This window comes from Peromyscus leucopus, chromosome 2, assembly GCF_004664715.2.
Source record: "Peromyscus leucopus breed LL Stock chromosome 2, UCI_PerLeu_2.1, whole genome shotgun sequence".
Lineage (NCBI taxonomy): Eukaryota > Metazoa > Chordata > Mammalia > Rodentia > Cricetidae > Peromyscus > Peromyscus leucopus.
Genome location: NC_051064.1, coordinates 62118710 through 62138317, shown reverse-complemented (window position 1 = coordinate 62138317; position 19608 = coordinate 62118710). Strand labels below are relative to the sequence as shown.

Below are 19608 nucleotides of genomic sequence, written 5' to 3'. Positions count from 1 at the left end.
ACACCTGCAGAGAGACAGATCAGAAAGTATTAAACTGATGTGAAATTTCTCTTCTACAACCTTAAAAGCTAGTGGACTGTTTACACAAAACTTTATGTGAAAGAAAAAGTATGATGTAACCATCTCAGTCCATCCAAACCAGACCTCAGAACACAAGGCAGTCATCTTCAGATACTTTTAATTTTCAAAAACATCCTGTGCACCTTTTCTGACAAAAATTCAAAACAATTTAATAAAACACTGACTTTACAAACACTTGTAAGGCCAGCACTTAGGGGGCTGAGGTAAGAGACTGAAAGTTCAAGGCCAGCCTGGCCTGCAAAGTGAAACACTGTCTCCAAACCCAGTACTTGTTGAATGAACACATTATTTTTTAACCCTCCTCCTTTTGTCCTATGGCTGCAGACATTGTTCATGGCCTCTGAGGGTTTTTTTTTTTTTCAGTTTTTTTTCTTTAAATTTCACTGATTGGCATGACTTCAATGATAGGATTCACCTTTCAGATCTAAGCCTACTTTGCCAACATCCTTTTGCCCCCCCTTCTTTAAATCATTTCAGAAAAAAAAGGACATAAAACATGCAAATAAATATGAATGAAAATGCAATTCTGTCTTGAATATTGAAACATCAGAAACAACCCAAATGTTTATCAAAAGAGAATTGGGTGCTAGGTGTGGTCCTGCCTATAATCTCAGCACCCCAGAGGGAAAGGCAGGAAGAATAGGAGTTTAAAGCCAGCCTGGGCCACAAGAGGCCCAAGAGAAGATAGAGAATATTAGGCAAATAAACCACAATGCCACTGAGTAAGTCATAGAAAGACTAGAAAGATTCACACACTGGTGTGAAAAGACGTCCATGATACAAAGGCATAGTATTGAGTCAAACAGCAGGTTTCGTCTAAATACATAGAAATCTCTTTTGCATGGTTTTCCTTCTTTGATCCCAAAGTTAATTACATACATATGTTGAGCAATGGACTGTGTAATGTATGTTTCAAAAAATACACAGGAACTTTAAAAATACTGCTTATTGTCTGTTAATAGATTCTTATAGTTTCTTCCCCCCCCCAAAAAAAAAAATCAAAAGTAACCTAATCTGATAAGAAAATGAATCAGGCGAGGTAGTGGTGGCACACACCTTTAATCCCAGCACTTGGGAGGCAGAGCCAGGCGGATCTCTGTGAGTTCGAGGCCAGTCTGGGCTACAAAGTGAGTTCCAGGAAAGGTGCCAAAGCTACACAGAGAAACCCTGTCTCAAAAAAACAAACAAACAAAAGGAAAACTAATCGGAGAAAATGGGGAGGGAGACAGGTGTTATGAAACACATGGTTGAACTATAAAATTGACAAGGTACACAGATAAGTTTCTATAGCCATTTAAATTGGACCACTTGAAATAATATTCTTAAAAGATTTTAAAGGTTGAGCAATGTAAAAAAAAAATTAGTAACAAAAACACAATTCCAAAGTTTTTCAGTAAAACTTGAGCAGCAAGGCTCAGGGACCACGTGAAGGTAAATCTGTCACCAATGCCACAGTGAGCAGTTTACAGGTACAAGGCTATGCAAGGAAGACCAGCAAGCATAAGAGGACTGGGAACGTAGCTCAGCTAGTCGAGTGCCTTCAAAAGATGCTGGAAGTTCCATCCTCATCCCCAGCACCACTAAACACAGAGTAGTGCTGCCTGCCTGCACCCCTAGCAGGAGTTCAAGGCCAGCTTTTAATCCCCGCACTTGGGAGGCAGAGGCAGGAGAATTTCTGTGAGTTCAAGGCAACCTGGTCGACATAGTGAGTTCCAGGCCAGCCAGAGATAGACTGAGAAATACTGTCTCAATAAATAAATAAATAAATAAATAAATAAATAAATAAATAAATAAATAAATGATAAAAGTTCAAAGTCATCCTGGGATACATTCACTCTCAACACACCCACGCACACACATGCACGCGCGCATGCATGCATGCATGCATGCATGCATACACACACACACACACACATACACACACACATCGGCACACGCACGCGCGCGTGCGCGAGCACACACACATACACACACACACACACACACACACACACACACACACACACACACACACACACCGGGGGGAAGGGACAACTATAGTAATTCCACATGTAACCAGTAGTCTCAGCTGCACCGAGAAACGAAAATGGGGAGGCAGGGATCCTTGTGCTATTCATTTTGATGTTTAGTTTTCTACCTCATCTGTAGAAAGCCAGAAATGGCTGCCATTCCTGACACCCACAACTTCTAAATAAAAGTTCACTTACTGAGCTAAAGCATTCAGAATTAAAGAAAACAATGCATTATGTTCCCACAGCTCCATCAACCATGCTTGGCCTTAGGAACAGGCAGCCTCACTGAGCATGCTGGTATAAGCTAGCAGCCCAGTTACCTGGGAGGCTGAGGCACAAAGATCTCTAGTCCAAGGGCTGTCTGAGCTGCACCGTGAGTTCAAAGCCAGATGGGAAAATGCAGTCAAACCTTGTGGCAAAATAAAAGGTAAAATGCAGAACAGGGGTATAGCTCGGTGGTAGAATGCTTGCCTAGCATGCACAAGGCCCTAGGTTCAATCCCCAGTACTACAAAAAAGAAAAGGAGGGGGGGTTCTCTTGAGTCCTTGACACAGAACCCCTGGATCTAAGGAACTTGCTCTTCTCTGTCTCATTACGGATGCTGGGCGTGTTGTAGGACCTAGAATTACTTCCCTAAGAGACGCTTCCTTGATCAGAGTTCTCATCTGTTGTTGTTGGAGTTATCCAAAGATCTGTGATAAATACAACAGCCCAGCTCACCTCATCAGTATTCTGGCTGAAATTTAGCTTCCAGTCAACACAAGCTCAAAGCACAAGCAGTTATGGGACCAGAATGAAGTGGTCACTTCGTAAAGTCCCAGCTCTATCTACCACGTCCCACGTTTGCTCACGGGGGGCTCTGTTCTCTTTTCGCACACGTTTACCAAACACAAGACCCCTTAGCCTTCATGGTGTTTCCCCAGCATCAAACCTTTACTGGCCCCAAACATTGCCAGCCATCAGTATTATTTGTGTGTACATGAGCAGTCAACCAAACAAGTAGTTAATGTTTTCTAAGACGGTCAAGTCACTTGCATACAAAATTTCTAGTTTAAGCCAGGATTCAGCTAGAGCAAACAGAAGAGGAAATACCAGAGAAGGGCTGGAAATTGAAATATCAATGAAGAACTGAAGTTGAAAATACAGCTTTGTGTACCTTGAATATGAACTCCTAAAGGTCTCAGTGGTGAGGTTAGAAAAGGAAGCCAGCAATAGATAGTTGAATTATTAGAGGCATGTAGGTTGTAAGAGAATAAGATTATAAAAGACAACGAGGCTGGCTTCCATCTTAAACATATTCAAGAGCAATGGAAAGCATAATGACTTTAGTTGTGATTGCAAGCTCATAATTTATAGTAAAAAAAAAAAAAAGTACCAGATTGATGAGAAATAATTGGCTTGGTCTCTAGAGAGGAAGATTCAAAGGCAGACAGTACCTACAGCTCTGTGAGATCCCATTACAGAGATGTTCAAGTTGCACAATCCCTTGGCAGAAGACATTAAGAAATACTGTGTGATTTGGATGAAACACATTGTTCTAAGCACTTATCACTAAGAATCGCATAGGGAGTGTATGAAAAGTATGCATGTGGACTATTAGGGCTTTAGTGTGCAATAGGCTCCACGTTTGAGGACTTGTTCTCTAGTCAATGGCACTGTTTTGGGAGACTGCAGAATCCCTTGAGTGTAAGTCCAAAGTGGGAGACACGTACTGCTAGGCATAAGCATAGGGCAGTATCCTAGCCCTGCTTCTAATCCCTTCTACTTCCTAGTCCTCCAAGATAATAAGGTATGCCATGAGCTCCTGGCTGTCACCGACGGAACTAGTCACCATGCCTCTCCCACCATAAAGGACCATTCCCTTGAACTATGAGCTAAAATAAATCATTCTTCCCATAACTTGCTCTGTTCATTGCTTTGTCACGGTAACCAGAAGAGTAATGCAGAACTGGTGCCAGGCTTTCCAAGATGAAATTTTAAGGCCTGCGTGGCAGCAGGAAGGTCCAGCCTGAACCCCCAAACAGCCACACAAAGGCATATTTACTGATTGTTACACAAAGTATTTCCTTATACCAAGGTCCCTAATGTAATTTACATGTCTCACTAAAGGAAAGCATCACATGCCTTGCTAAATTTCCACAGCAGGCCTTCTGAACTAGCTTGTTGGAGAAATGTTGAAGAATTTAGGGCTCTGGGTTAGAGAAGCCTTAGTATGCTATAAATCAGTAGTCCTCACCCTTTCTGATTCTGCGACCCTTTAATACCGCTCTTCATGTTGTGGTGACGCCCAACCATAAAATTATTTTGTTGTACTTCATAACTTTAGTTTTGCTAATGTTATGAATTGTAATGTAAATATCTGATATGTGGGATATTTGATGTGCGATTCCTGTCCCCAAAGGGGTCGCGACCCACAGGCTGAGAACCACTGCTGCAAGTAGCACTTAATGGGTCATTCTGGTGGAAGCTGGGAAGGTCAGAACACCAGGAGAAGTCACAGTGAAGACCCAGCTCATGCGGTTTCGGAGAACCACAGTTCTGTTAGGGACTGGCGAGGGGCTATTTGTGTCACACTCTGCCAAAGGGTCTGGCAGTCTGCCTGGCTCCTCACAGTTTGAATGAAGCTGAAGCTGAAAGTATCATGTTCACTTGTTGGGTAGAGGAAACTTCAAGATGTCATAACATTGAGGACGTGGCACGACCACTGTTCACTTCTTCTAGCTACATTTATAGCAATGACGGGGATTTAAAGGCCGAACAGAAAGGAATTTTCTCAAGCACATTTTTGGCAGGGAAAGGAGCATGGGAACTTAAAGCTACAGACGAGGCAGGTGTGGACAAAACAGTAGTTGTTTCACTGGCACCACTGAAGGGAAGCCTTAAACTCTTACGCATAGAGGCGCACACTATGGGACCGGGGGCGTGAGAGCTCACCCAGCGAAGGCTTTAGAACGTAAAAATGCAAGCTAATTTTAAAACTTACTTTTAAAAGAGAGTGTCTGAAGAAAAGCATACACAAGCAGAGAGAGCCACTGCAGGATTTCCTGCCCCTGCTAAAATAGGATGGCCTAGGAAATGTTTTGCCTGCAGTCAGGCAGGCAGGCATCAGAGACCACTACAATTGTGGGAAATAAAAGCCAGGAACATCTCCAATCGACAGTGGGATTCAGTGCTAGTTCTGCAGGTATACAGAATGAAATGCTATGGGGTCATGGAGGCTTACAGCAAGATTTCAGGGGGGCAAAAGGTATTGAGGCCAGGCAATGTGTGGCAGGGTTGGATTCCCTACATGGGGCTTCTGAGTGGGTTGTGTGTGAAACGGTTGATGGTTATGTTAGACATGTCAGAAATGTGGCTGTGTGCCAAGGATGCCTTCAGGTACCAAGGAGAGCTGACCCAAGAGAAAGGACACATGCACTTCAGACAACAGAGCGACATGGGGCGGAGCTACTCAAGGCCCTTGGAGTCCCAGGTGATGCTACTACAAGCCCTGGATACTAGACATGAGCTTCAGAGGTTGGCGCTTCCCTGATGGGCGGCAGCCTTGCTTTGGTCTAGGCTTTCCTTGTTATCATCCAATTCCTCCCTTTTGGGATGGGAAGATTTACTCTGAGCCAGTGTATATGGGAATAGACACATATTTTGACTTCACAGCCAAAACTATGCCTATGGCTCAGAAAAGACTTCAGATTGCAGATTTTTGACCAGTGTTGAAATTGTTAAAACTACAGGGACTTTTGGAGTTGGGCTAAATGTATGTTTCATTCTGTTATGGCCACGAGCCTATTGAGGCCAGTAGTAGAGTATTATGATTTCTATGTGACATGTTTCTCATAGGCTCAGGTGTTTGAGGACTGAGTTCCTAGCTGGTGGTACTACTTTGGAAAGCTGTAGAAACTTTGGGATGCAGACCCTTCCTGAGTGATGTGGGCTACTAGATCTTGAGGTCTAGTTACAGACTGGTCCTGATTCCAGGCCAAGCTCTGTGCTTCCTCTCCTTTGTGGATACAGCAAGTCACTTCACAAGCTCTCACTGCCATGAACCAGACTCCTCAGTCACCCTGCCTTTCTCACCACGATGGACTCTACCTCTCAAAACATGACCCAAGAGAAACCATTCATCCTTGGAGTTGTTTGTGACAGGTGTTTTGTTACAGCAATGAGGACTGTTAACTAGTATGAAGAAGTGCTTCCCATCTCTACCCAGGGAGAACTCCTCTGGATCAGAAGTACTTAGCAGAGGTCTTTAGATGCCCACATTTTTACAAAACTCAGCTGATTTTGATGTGCATCCTCAGCTGAAATTTGGGGTGAGATTTTTGGTTTTGCATTTGTTGTTTTGATTTTTCTTGTGGGGTGGTTTGTTTGGTAGTGTGTGTGTGTGTGTGTGTGTGTGTGTGTGTGTGTGTGTGTGTGTGTGTGTGTGTGTGTGTGTGTTGGCAATGTCTTGCTGTGTGGATCATGGCTCACAGTGATGGAATCTGAATGAAATAATGGTGTGAATGATTACCTTTAGTCATCACATGAATTCCAACAGTGCTCAAAGACTAAGTAATTACCACTCAGAGTAACCCTCCAGAGTAAGGAGCATTTTCCCATATACAGATGGAGATGTCTCAAGTGGCAAACAGACATTCAAAGTCACAGGAGTAATTAGGGGGCGTCCCAGAGCTCACTCAAGAGCTGCTCCATCTCTGAAACTGTCCAGTAGTTTCCCTTCCACTTCTCCTTACTCTTCCAGAAACACTTTCTCCCTCAGACCTAGAAAAACCCTTCTCAAGCACCTAATGCTCCATGACTGATAGAGCTGTGAGTGATAAAAGTTCCCTCCACTCTTGTGGTCTGTGCTAATTTGTTCAGTTGGGTGCCTGTTTATTGAGTAACTAGTTCGTGCTGGTCACTATAGCAGCGAACACATGGACAACGTTGTCGCTCTCACAGAACCTAGTGGGTCAACAGACAAAAAATCATGAGATGAGATCAGACTGTGGTAAAAGTTAAACATGAATGGGTACGAGAACGTGATGGCACACAAAAGAAGTTTCCAATAGAGGATCAGGGATCGTCTGAACTCTCTGGAGATGTAACCTCTTCATTAGGCCCTGAGGGATGATCCAGCCATGTGCAGAACTAGAGAACATCTCAATCAAATAAAATAGCCCCAAGACAACATATGCTGAGCAGGGTGCAGGGGGAGGAATCATGTATAGCTCACTGCTGGTGGGAGTGTAACACAGTACAGCCAACATGGAGGTAAGTACAGTGGTTCCTCGGGAAGTTAAAACAGAGCACCATATGATCCAGCTATACCATTCCTGGGTACATATAGTATAAGAAATCTAAGTCAAAGTGCTACAGAGATACATGTTTGTTTGTATTTATTGATGGGTTATTTGTAACGGTCAAGTACAGAATCAGTCTGTGTGGTATCAACACATACAGAAAGACAGATTCACACATTCAACGGAACATTATCCAGCCTTAAAGAACAACTAGACTGTGTAGGCTCCAGGGGAGCGTCTGGAACTACAGATTGCCATGGTAAGTGTTCTCAAGTAAGCCATTCTCAGAAAGTACCTCATGGTTTCCCTCAGAAGTACAATCTCTATTATTATTTTTTTTTTTTTTAAGGATTTAAAAACAGCAGGAAGACTATCTGAAAAGAGATGATGGGTCAGGGAGAGAAGGGGAGATCTTTAAATCCAGGGACCAAACAATGGGGCTCACACAGGCCCTGATTAGCACAGACTTGATAGGGTGGCTAACACTTGAGCTGAAATCACATGAAGGTCCATTCAGATCAGACTACAAGGACTCCATGGCAACCTCCCAGGCCAATCTTGTCTCTGAGAAATTTCCCAGAGCCAAAGAGTGTTGGGATCAGACCTCCCAGCCAGATAGACTTCTCCCCCAGAGCTGGTCACCATTTCCTCCTAACTGAAACACTGCCTCCTAGAGGGAGGAAGAAGGCTGACAAGATTCAGGAAGCTCGGGAAATGACAAGACTCAGGAGGCCCTGCCCAGGCTCACACACACAGGGGCCGTGCTGTGAGAGCAGACTTCTCACTGGAGTGGTCTGCAGGTTAGGTGAACTCAGGTTTCAGGACTTGTCCCCTATGCTGGGGGAAGGTTTTCTGTGACGTAGCCACCCTTGAGTCACCATGCTCCTGTATGCAGCACCTCCCCCTCCGACTTCCCTCAGAAAGAAAAAGAAATAGGAAAAACACCTCACTGGTTCACCAAGCTGGACTTGGGTGGAACCATTTCTTCGATATGTCCTGCCACAGGTATCCCCAACAAGCTGAAGGTTACTCCTATTAACAGTCAGTCCAACAAAGGTAATAAAGATAAACTCCTATATTAAAGCCTTCCAAAGCCCCTACCCTCGCAAGGAATCAAACATTGAAACAGTTTATATGCAAAGGAAAGAAAGATGAAGAGGACAAATCTGCATGGCATATGCATGGGGTTGTTCATTAAAGCGCATGTCTCTCTGGCTAATTACATTATTAAGTAACGATGCCTCAACCTGCACTAGGAATACAGTCAACTAATTACGAGCACGGCTGGGAATTTTCCCTTCATCTCCCATTGTCTTCAGTTTCATTTGAATAATCAACTTCAAAATAGGTCTCCCCGGTGGGGGGAATGTATTGTGGAAGTTCCAAAGACCATGTCTGTCGTGGAACTTCACATCTTATCTAGAGGTGTGATCGGCTTCCTACCCATGAAAATAGTTCAGCAGGAGATCTGTTGGATGAAAGGCACAGGCAGCTTAAGGCATCTAATCAGAGCTGACTGTCCCCCACGGTGGCCGCTGTTTATTATAAACACTGGCTCAATGATGGGGGTGGATGAAAGGAGCGCAGAGTAATATACGGCTTCACCTAAGACTCTTTAGAGATCGATAAATAATAAGCTAAGAAAGCCAAGAAAGTGACCGAGAGTGACTATAAATTGTGGCAGGTGTCCTCCACCCCCAGGAGAATGGACAGGTGAGCCATTCCACTTTCTGACTCCAACTCCTCCCCAAAACAAAATCTTCCCAGAAAAATAAGTACGAGTAAAACTCCACAAACGAGCAGAAACAAGTGTGCAAACTGAAGAAAAAAAAAAAATCATAGGAAAGTCAGTTTTTCTTTTTATCCAGCAATAAACAGAGATGGCTGTCATGCTGAGGATCCAATCAACAGTCAGAAGGCACGTGGAGACCGGTGGGATGGGGGCGGGTAAGGGCCCAGGTGATTTAGGCAGACTGGTCCCAGGATCTACAGGACCCTTGTATTTTGAATCAGATAATCCAACACAATTCCTAGACGTTGGGGGCTGTGCCTACCACCCTGTATGTTTAAATGTCCCCATGCAGATGGGTGAGTTCCAAACACTGCTGAGGGCACTGACCTTGTTATGTACACAGGCATATAATACGGCCAAAGGAAGGCGCCTAAAATCTGGAATCTGCAGCGGACGTTGATACACTGTCTAGCACCTTCTGACTCGGCCGAAGTGTCCTTAGAACCTCGCTGCAGGGCTGTTTGGCCACTACATGTGTTAGTCCCTGGGCTGGGGGTTGGAATATAATGTCTCAGTCTGGGGCAAGTTAGATTTAGAAAATGCTATTGTAACTATTAGAGGAAAAGAGAAGAATTATTCTATGCCATGAGGCTCTCTGCGCACAGTAGCTCATCAGCTGCTCTAACTAAGCTAATGAGCTCATTAGCACCCACAAGGCCACTTGCCCTTAAGGCAGGAGAAAGACAAAAATTACTTTTTGATGTATTTTGTGTTCTGAAGTCTTCTATCAGCTTTAGCCCTGACAAACAATATATTTTCTCCAGCTCATGTTCATAGACAGAGCTCGCTTGGAAGAAAAATTTTCATTTCACACAATGGCACACACTGTCAATAGCTAGTGTCTAGTTTGGAAACAGCTAGCACTGAAAGACTTGAGAGGCTGCGGGGGAGGTGACAGGGTGGGCAGACGCGTGAGTGTTAGGAGGGGACTGGGGGCTATCTGCATGCTTGTCAAGATCTTCTGTTTGTCGAGGTGTTAATCATGTTTAAGGCTCTCGGCTGCTGTGCGGATGTCTCTCTTCTCAAAGGATAACCTTAGAGCCTTCATCTTAACATTCCAGCCGCAAATAGACCCTCTGGATTAACAACAAATAATTGAAGTAAAGTGAAGATTGAAGAATTTCACATCTAGCCAAGCATGGTGGTGCATGCCTTTAATCCCAGCACTCAGGAGGCAGAGGCAGTAAGATCTCTGTGAGTTCAAGGCCAGCCTGGTCTACAGAGTGAGTTCCAGGATAGCCAGGGCTGTATAGTGAGACCCTGCTTAAAAAAAAAAAAAAAAAAAATCCTGAATTTCGCATACATGCATTTTATGATAGAAAATGTAGATTTCCAATTTTGGTTCAAAATAGAGCCAGCTGTGGTGACATTCACCTGTAACCCCAGCAATTAGAAGGCTAAGGCCAAAAAATAGGGACTTTGAAACCAGCTATATATGGAGGTCACCTCTGAATTGTAAGCCAGCCTCAGTTTCCAATAAGACTCTGACCTGAGGCTGGCTAGGAAGGTGGTTCAAGAGTCTGGATCTCCAGAACCTACATAAAAGTCTAGAAAAAAGTGGTGGCCCCAAGCAACCAGGAATCCCAGAGCAAGCTGGCTAAGCACACTTGTCTAAACAGCCAGCCCTGGGATCCGTGAGAGCAATCCAGAGGGACACCTAACCTCAACCTTGAGCCTTCATAGACACGTGTATACACATATGGGGCACACATATACAAAGGCACACCACACACACACACAGACACACACACACACACACACCACACACCACACACACACACCACACACACACACCACACACCACACACACACACACACACACACACACCACACACACACACACACACACACCATACACACACACACACCACACACACACACACAGAGGCGGAGAATGGCCCTCTGGTTTGTGAGTACAACACTAATCCAGCAGCAACTCTCTCATCAAAGCTCACAGGGTGTTAAAAGGAAAGAATGTATGGAATGAGACACATCTTATCCCTTCTATACATGGAAACAAGTTTAGAGAGCTTCCAGCAAGCAGCTAATCCACAAGCCACAAAGGTCTCTCAGTCTCCAAAGCTCCTGTTTCATTCTTAGTGGTTTCATGAGCAAAGCCATAGCTCATTTGGCACAGTCAGGGGAATCCAAAACACAGTCATATTTTAACCACATCTACTTATCAAAAACTTTTTAAATGGTTTTAAAGGGAAGAAAGGCAATATAGCTTATTAAAATGTTTTTTTTTTAAAAAAAAAAAAAAAAGTATATGGTAAGATACCCGAAAATACATTCCAAATGAACTAAACTTCCCATTACCTCAGCACAGGCCATAGACACCCGATGTGCATATGTCTTCCTGCATCCCTGCATATGTGCATCCCTGCTTGGTACCATTAGTCAACTAGGGCACTTTCCATGCTAAGTCTGGATGTGGTCTAAGCATCCTTTCCAAAGCCCAAAGCAGTGGTGCAGGCCTGTAGTTGCAGCTACTCAGGAGGCACAGGAGTTCAAGGACAGCCTGGGCAAGAGCAGGGTCATCAAATCTCACACACAAAGAAAATTCTTTCCACATAGCCATCAGCGCTCAGTACTCAGAGGCAGCCACGCAGGTAAGCTAGCCCACCACCTGTGATGCAGATGCACTGGTGTGTATTAGACCTTTCTCAAACTTTGGTGAACTTTGTCAGGATGAGACAGGACTCCAGAAAGGAAATTCTTCACTCTGAAAGGAATGGGAGGGAGATGGGAGAGAGTGGGGAGAGAGGAACCAGAATGCATGCACATTCAGAAGCCACAGTTAGGAGGTTATTTCTTTCTACATTCAGTGGTCATTTAGAAGTTGCAACACTCTTAAGTAAAGAAAATAATCATACGACTTATACTTTAGAAGGTTCTTTTTTGTTGCAGTGTGGGGAAGGCACTGGAGAGGTCAGAGCAAACACAGAAACAGATCTTTCGTTTGGAGGCAGGGTCTCATAGGAAGCTCAAGCTAGCCTCAGCCTCCACCTGTCGGGGTTATAGGCTCACACCACCACACCTCCTGCTTTTCTACATTTTAAAAAAAGAAAGTGATTGTCCCAGATCCATTTTTTCATCCCAGTACTAGGGCTTGAACCCAGGGCCTCACACACACAAGGCAAGCACTATATACCACCAGACTACAGCCTCAGCGTCAGACACACTGATGGTGAGAAGTCCCATCCTGAAAAGGATAGATCCTGTAAAGGAGAGGAGAAGATCTGAAAGACATCTCCCCAAACCCCGAAGCTGGTCTGTCCACATTCACCATTCCTCACTGGATCTTGTACAGGAGGGCAGACAGCACTCGGCACACTGCACGAAGTCTCCACGCCACCACCCCATTCCCTGTTCTCCCCAACCTTGCAGTGCTTTGCATCTTCTCCACATAATACTCATATCTGTCCCCAACAGGATAGATGCTGGTACATTTGAGTCTCACTTTCTTAGTCCCAGTGTCCAGCACACACAGTGGTAATCCCAGACTTTAGATTGGTTGTTAATGATGACCCAGTGTGCCGGCTACTTTCATGTCAACTTGACATAATATGGTCATCAAAGAGAAGGGAACCTCAATTGGGAAAACTGCCTCCACATGATCGGGCTGTAGGCAAACCTGCAGAGCATTTTCTTAATTAGTTATTGATTTGGGAGGGCCGGCCCACCCCACTATAAGTGGTGCCATCCCTGTCCTGGGTTCTGTAAGAAAGCAGGCTAAACAAGCCATGAGGAGCAAGTCAGTAAGCAACTGCCCTCCCTGGCCTCTGCATCAGCTCCTGCCTCCAGGTTCCTGACCTGCTTGAGTTCCTGTCCTGACTTTCATCAGTGGTGAACAGTGTTGTGGAAGCATAAGCCAAATAAACCCTCTCCTCTCCAGCTTGCTTTTGGTCATGGTTTCATCACAGCAATAGAAACCTATGGAATATTCCTTTACACTGTGTGAATATATGTCACTGTGATTGGTTTAATAAAGAAGCTGACTGGCCAATAGCTGGACAGGTTAGGTGGAAGAACCAAACTGAGAATGCTGGGAAGGAGGGCGGAGTCAAAGAAGGAGCAAGAGATGCAGAGTAAGAAGCAAGATGGACATGCCATACTGAGGAAAGGTACCAAGCCATGTGGCAGAGCGTAGATAAAAATATGGGTTAATTAAAAATGTAAGAGTTAGCTAGTAACAAGCCTGAGATATTAGCCGAGCATTTCTAATTAATATTAAGATCTGTATCAGTTATTTAGAACTGGTAGGTGGGAAAGAAAAGTCCACCAACAAAGCCCTAACTAGGAGCCCAGTTAAGAGTAACCCCTGCCCCTCTGCTCATCAGTTGGTTAAATTCAAAACTGTAAGTTCTTTAACCTGCCCCTGATAGCTTGTATCTTCTCTGAAGAATAAAAAATAAGAAGACTTACGGGAGGCTCAGGCAGGCAATTCTCCCTTTCCACTGAGTTCATGGAAATGTGTAACAGGCATTTCAATACACCGTTCCCTAACTGAGCCGCCCCTATTACTGTTGTGGGATGTCTTTCTGTACACTGTGAATATGTGTTGCTGTGTTTGGTTAATAAAGAAACTGCTCTGGCCTATGGTGAGTCAGGTTATAGCCAGGCAGGAAATCCGAGAGAGAGAGACAGGAAGAAGAAAGGCAGAGGCAGAGGAGACAGCAAACTGCCATCCAAGGAGCAACGTGTAATAGGATTCAGGTAAAGCCATGGAACACATGGTGATCCATAGATTCATAGTTAAGAGCTATCTAGCAAGAAGCCTGAGCCATAGGCCATATAATTTGCAATGAGTATTAAGCCCCTGAGTGATTGTTTTATAAGGATCCCTGGGCTGGGCAGGACCAGAGACACACAGGACCGTAGGGCCAGATGGGATCGGAGAAACTTCCAGCTACATATTACCATTTCAAGTCCCATGGAATGGCGTCTCCGTACTTCAGGCCCTGCTCCAGGAGATACAGAAGACAAATACAGGCGACCAGATGGCAAATGCCACCCACCAGTTCTCTGATAAGGGAAGCCCATCGCTGATCCCAAAAGCCACAGCCTGCCACACAGCTGTTGCCTTCACAAGCTCCCTGCTCCGTGGCAGCCAAGTTCACAGTTTCAGGGCGTGTTTGGTGGAATTCCCAATTCCTGTAGCTTTCAGAACACGGCTAAAAATACAGTGTCAGCTGGTACACGGCCCAGATTTGGGAGCCAAGAGGAGCTGAAGGGTAAATAAGAAGAGGTGCTTCTTCAAGGGGAGCAGCCGAGGCAGTGGAGAACCCAGGGCCACGTGGTGACACAGGAGAGGAGGAGGAAACAGGAGCATGATCCTTTCAGTCACAATGCCCTGGGGTTTGGGATTTCCCCGCCTTGAGATAGGGTTTCTCTGTGTAACCCTGGCCATCCTAGAATTCTACTGTTAGACCAGGCCAGCCTGGAACTCAGAAAGACCCGCCCACCTCAGCCTCCTGGGTGTTGGGATTAAAGGTGCATGCAACCTCGGCCCAGCTAAGTCCCAGGTTTTATATATGCAATTTGCTATGTTATTTTCTTCTTTGTACTTGACCTGTGTCTTAGTTAAGGTTCCAATTGCTGGGATGAAACACCATGGCCAAAGCAATTTGGGGAGGAAAGGGTTTATTCGGCAAACACTTCCATGTTGCTGTTCATTGTGGAGGGAAGTTAGGACAGGAACTCAGACAGGGCAGGAATCAGAGGCAGGAGCTGATGCAGAGGCCATGGTGGAGTGCTGCTTACTGGCTTGCTTCCCCTGGCTTATTCAGCCTGCTTTCTTATAGAACCCAGGCCCCTCAGCACAGGGATGGCACCATTCACAATGGGCTGGGCCCTCCCCCATCAATCACTAATTAGAAAATGCCTTACAGCTCGATCCTATGGAGGCATTTTCTCGGTTGAGGTTCCCTCTTTTAGATAACTCTAGTTTGTGTGTCAAGTTGAAATAAGACTAGCCAGCACAACCACTAACCATATTTGCTAATGGAGTACAGACTGATAACTTGATATATATACACACAATGTGTCATGGTTCAATTAGAGTAGTTAGCATTCCCATATCCTTAAACGTTTAGCCATTCCTTGTGATGGAATCTTTGAATTCATTTTTCCTGTTTATTTTAAAAATTATTACCCCCGCCCCCCACCCCGAGGAAAATTGAAAATGTTTAAAGAATTCTTGTAAACTATGCAAGGAAGCTCAGTCAGCAAAGTACTTACTAGGCACACAGAGCCTGGGTTTGCTCCCTAGGACATGGTAGTGAGCACTTGTGACCCCCATGCTAGAAAGACAGAGATGGATAGGTATACAGGGCTCACCACAAGTCCCAGGCCCCAGTGAGAGAACCTGAATTGAAAAAAAAAAAAAAAAAAGTGGATGGCTCCTGAGGAATGTTACCTGGGGCTGATATCTGCCCCCCCAACACACACACACACACACACACACACACACCGGGCATGATGGTGCAGAGACAGGTAATTCCTGGGGCTGGCGGGCTGGCCAGCCTAGGTGAATCAAGAAGATCCAAGTAAAAGTGAGAGACTGTTACTGGAGCAACGGGTCACGTGGAACAAGTACACCACCACACACTCCACGTACGCCCCAGCCCAAGGCTCAGGAACCAGGGCAGAAAGGCAGGCAGAAAGCATGACACCTGGGCCAGACGGTGTCCTCTGGACACGACCGGACTACTGCCCGTGAATTCACAGCAGCTGTGGTCACTGCACACGCCCTGCACAAGATCAAACCAGACAACACTCTAGCACTGAGCAGGAGGAGGTTCCTGGAGCTCTGCCCCGAGGCGCTGTGGACAGCTGGGGGCTTCTGGGAGAGGAAGAATCCGTTCTCTTTAAGGGTATGGCCCCTGGTATGTCGACCACCCTCCAGGGAATGACCCGCCCCCATGTGCATGAGCAGCACACATTGGATCAGTGGCTTATTTTTAAAAAGAGGAAATCAGAAAGGGGTGGGCAGGGGAGGGGTGGACTCAGGTGGAGTCAGGAAAAGGAGTGGGAGGTGAATATGATTAATGCATTGCATGAAATTCTCAAAGAACTATTTACAATGTTAGAGGTTTTGGTTTTGGTTTTTGTTTTTTATTTTTTGAGACAGGGTTTCTCTGTGTAGTTTTGGTGCCTGTCCTGAATCTCTCTCTGTAGACCAGGCTGGCCTCGAACTCATAGCTATCTGCCTGGCTCTGCGTCCCAGGTGCTGGGATTAAAGGCGTGCGCCACCACCGCCCACCACAATGTTATATTTTTTAAGAACAAAAATAAGTAGTTCTGAAGCAAGAAAACAAAAGTGAGAGACCCTGCTTCAAAGGACAGGATAGACAGTATCCTGTGGAACTTCTAGAACACTTCCCAGTCTCTGATGACCACTGTTGATTTTCTACTTCTAGGAGATGAACTTGAAGTTCTTTTACTATTAAACTTTGTTTATTGGTTTTGAGACAGAATCTCTTTACACAGCCCTGGCTCTCCTGCACCTCACTATGTAGACCAGGTTGGCCTTAAACTCACAGAGATCCTCCTGGCTCTGCTGGGTTTAAAGGTGTGTGCTACCACACCTGGCTTAATCTTAAATTTTTTTTTGTCAAGGCTTTTTGTGTGTGTGTAGGTGTGTGTGTGTGTGTAGGTGTGTGTATGTAGTTGTGTGTAGGTGTGTGTATATAGGTATGGGTATAGAGATGTGTGTGTAGGTATGTGTTGTGGGTGTGGGGGGGCATGTGTAGGTGTGTGTGTATAGGTGTGTGTAGGTGTGTATATTTATAGGTATGTGTGTAGGAGTGTTTGTGTATAGGTGTGTGTGTATATATAAGGTGTTGTGTTGTAGTATGTGTGTGGTGTGGTATATAGTATATACAAGGTTTTGTATAGTGTATGTGTATGATAGGTATGTGTGTGTGTGTAGAAGTGTTTGTGTATAGGTACGTATATACATATAGGGGTGTGTGTGTATAAGGGTGTGTGTGTGTGTAGGTGTGTGTCATGACACCCATGTGGAAGTCAGAAGACTACTTGCAGGAGTAGGCTCTCTCTTTCCACCATGCAGGCCTTGGGGGTCGAGATCGGGTTGTCTGGTTCGGTGGTAAGCACCTTTACCTGCTGAGCCATCTCACTGGCCCGAGATCAACTTTTCAGATTCAACATGTAAGTGAGATCATGCAGTGTTTGGCTTTCTGTGTCTGGGTCATTTCCTGTCCTTTCCTGTTGGTGCAAATGACAAGATTCCTGTCTTCCTATGACTCTAGTAGTCCGCTGTACATACGGATAGAAACACTGTTCATTTACTGATGGACACCAAGACTTATTGCACCTTGACCACTTGTGACTGGGAGCAGTGGCTTGTGCTGGGAATGCACGTGCAGGTGTCTCTGATCCGCGGACTTCATCTCCTTTGGGTGTGTGCCCAGGAGTGGGACAGCCCATGTGGAAATTCTATTTGTAGTTTCTAAGGAAGCTCCTTAGCGTTTTCTATAATGGCTGCACTAATTGACGTTCCTATCAAGAGTCCCCCATCTTCCTCCCCCTCCCTGCATTTGGTATTTTTTCCTTATTGTCTTTTAGATAATGGCCAGATAATGGGATAAGACTGTGGAAATCGATTTGCATTTCTCTGATTAGTGATACTGAACATTTTTTCCCATATAGTTGCATGCATTCTTTTGAGAAAGGTCTATTAAATCATTTCCCCATTCTCTTAAAAACATTTACTGTATTATTTTTAAATTATGTATATGGGTGTGTCCGTGCAAGTACCTACAAGGGACAATGCTGTGGGATTCCCTGGAGCTAGAGTCATGTGGATACTGGGAACTGAATTTGGGTCCTTTGTAAGCACAGTTCATGCTCTTAACTGCTGAGCCATCTCTCCAGCCCCAATTTGCCTGTTCTTTAACTGAATTATTTTTTCTACTGAGTAGTTCAGTTCCTTGTATATTCTAGATACTAACCCCTTGTTAGGTGACTAATTTTAATAACTCATTCTGCAAATCTATAACTCCTCTCATTCAGTAGGTTCTCTTCCCTCAATGGACTGCTTCCTTTGTTGCCAAAGTACATTTATTCTAAGTGTTTTTTCTTAATTGATCCATTGAAAGATAATCTGAGAACTCTTATAAGTTCTTCACTCTGAGGATGGTAAGAAAGTATCTACACGTATTTAAAACCTCAACAAGTAGAACAGTAGTAAGATTAACTTAGTCCCATACAACGCAACTTCTTAGCTGTGCAATAAATTCAAAGAAAATTGAGATTTTCCCTTTTCCATCATTGCTGTAGTCCATGCTTTTCTGGCTGTGATAAAACAGTTGACAGAGAGGATTTATTTTGTCTCACAGTTGGAAGGGACACAGTCTATCCAGCGGAAGGCCTGGCAGCAGGAGGGGGGGGCCAGCTGCTCACACTGTATCCAGAGAGGATTTATTTTGTCTCACAGTTGGAAGGGACACAGTCTATCCAGGGAAGGCCTGGCTGCAGGAGGGGGGCCAGCTGCTCACACTGTATCCAGAGAGGATTTCTTTTGTCTCACAGTTGGAAGGGACACAGTCTATCCAGCGGAAGGCCTGGCAGCAGGAGGCAGGGCCAGCTGCTCACACTGTATCCATAGCCAGGAAGGAAAGAGGATGGATGCTGATACTCAGTGAGTCCTCCCCTTCTGAAGACAGCCCAGGACCCCAGCCTATGGAATGTGCTCCTCTCTCTTCAATTACCCTAACCTAGGAAAACCCCTCACAGATATGCCTACAATCTTGTCTTCTTGGTGACTCTAGATCCTGTCCATTGACAATCAGTATTAACTATGACAATTTTTTTTTTTTTTTTTTTTTTTTTTTTTTTTTTTTTTTTTTTGTATATCAAAAGTCCCTTCAATCTAGAAAGTATCTAAGACATAAAAATCACTCGGGATTGCTACCCATAGAGATGATCCTTTGGATTGGAGTTTTTAAAATATTTCAGGGGCTAAAATGTGCCCAAAAGTGTCACATCCAGATGGCTTTCCAAATGAAATCTCCCAAATCTTTAAAAATTCTACAGAGCAAGGAAAAAATGCTTTGGTATTTTTAAATTCAGAATGTCATTGATACTAAATATAACAAAAATGGCACCCTTTGAGTATCAGTGAAGAATTCTAAGTAATATTTAGCAAATATATTCCTGATTAAAATAAGCCCAAGCCTCAAAATAATTCATCCTAACAATACTAATCATTATCAGAAAAACGTATTAGTGAAACTCACATTACTGATTACAAGAAAATGTGTGTAGTTACCTTCATACATGCTTAAAAGACATGATAAAAAATAGCTAATGTCTGATTAAAACATAGTAAAAGGAACATGGATGGACACTTCCTCAAGATTATATGGAACCCAAGAACTGTTAAAATGGAAATCACTGAAGGTAGAGAAAGTAA

At 44.4% G+C, this 19608-nt stretch overlaps 1 protein-coding gene across 6 annotated transcripts in view; it reads right to left on the bottom strand.

The window, feature by feature from the left end:
* Susd1 (sushi domain containing 1) overlaps positions 1-19608 on the bottom strand; it is a 124495-nt gene that overhangs the window by 75147 nt on the left and 29740 nt on the right. The window lies entirely within an intron of this gene.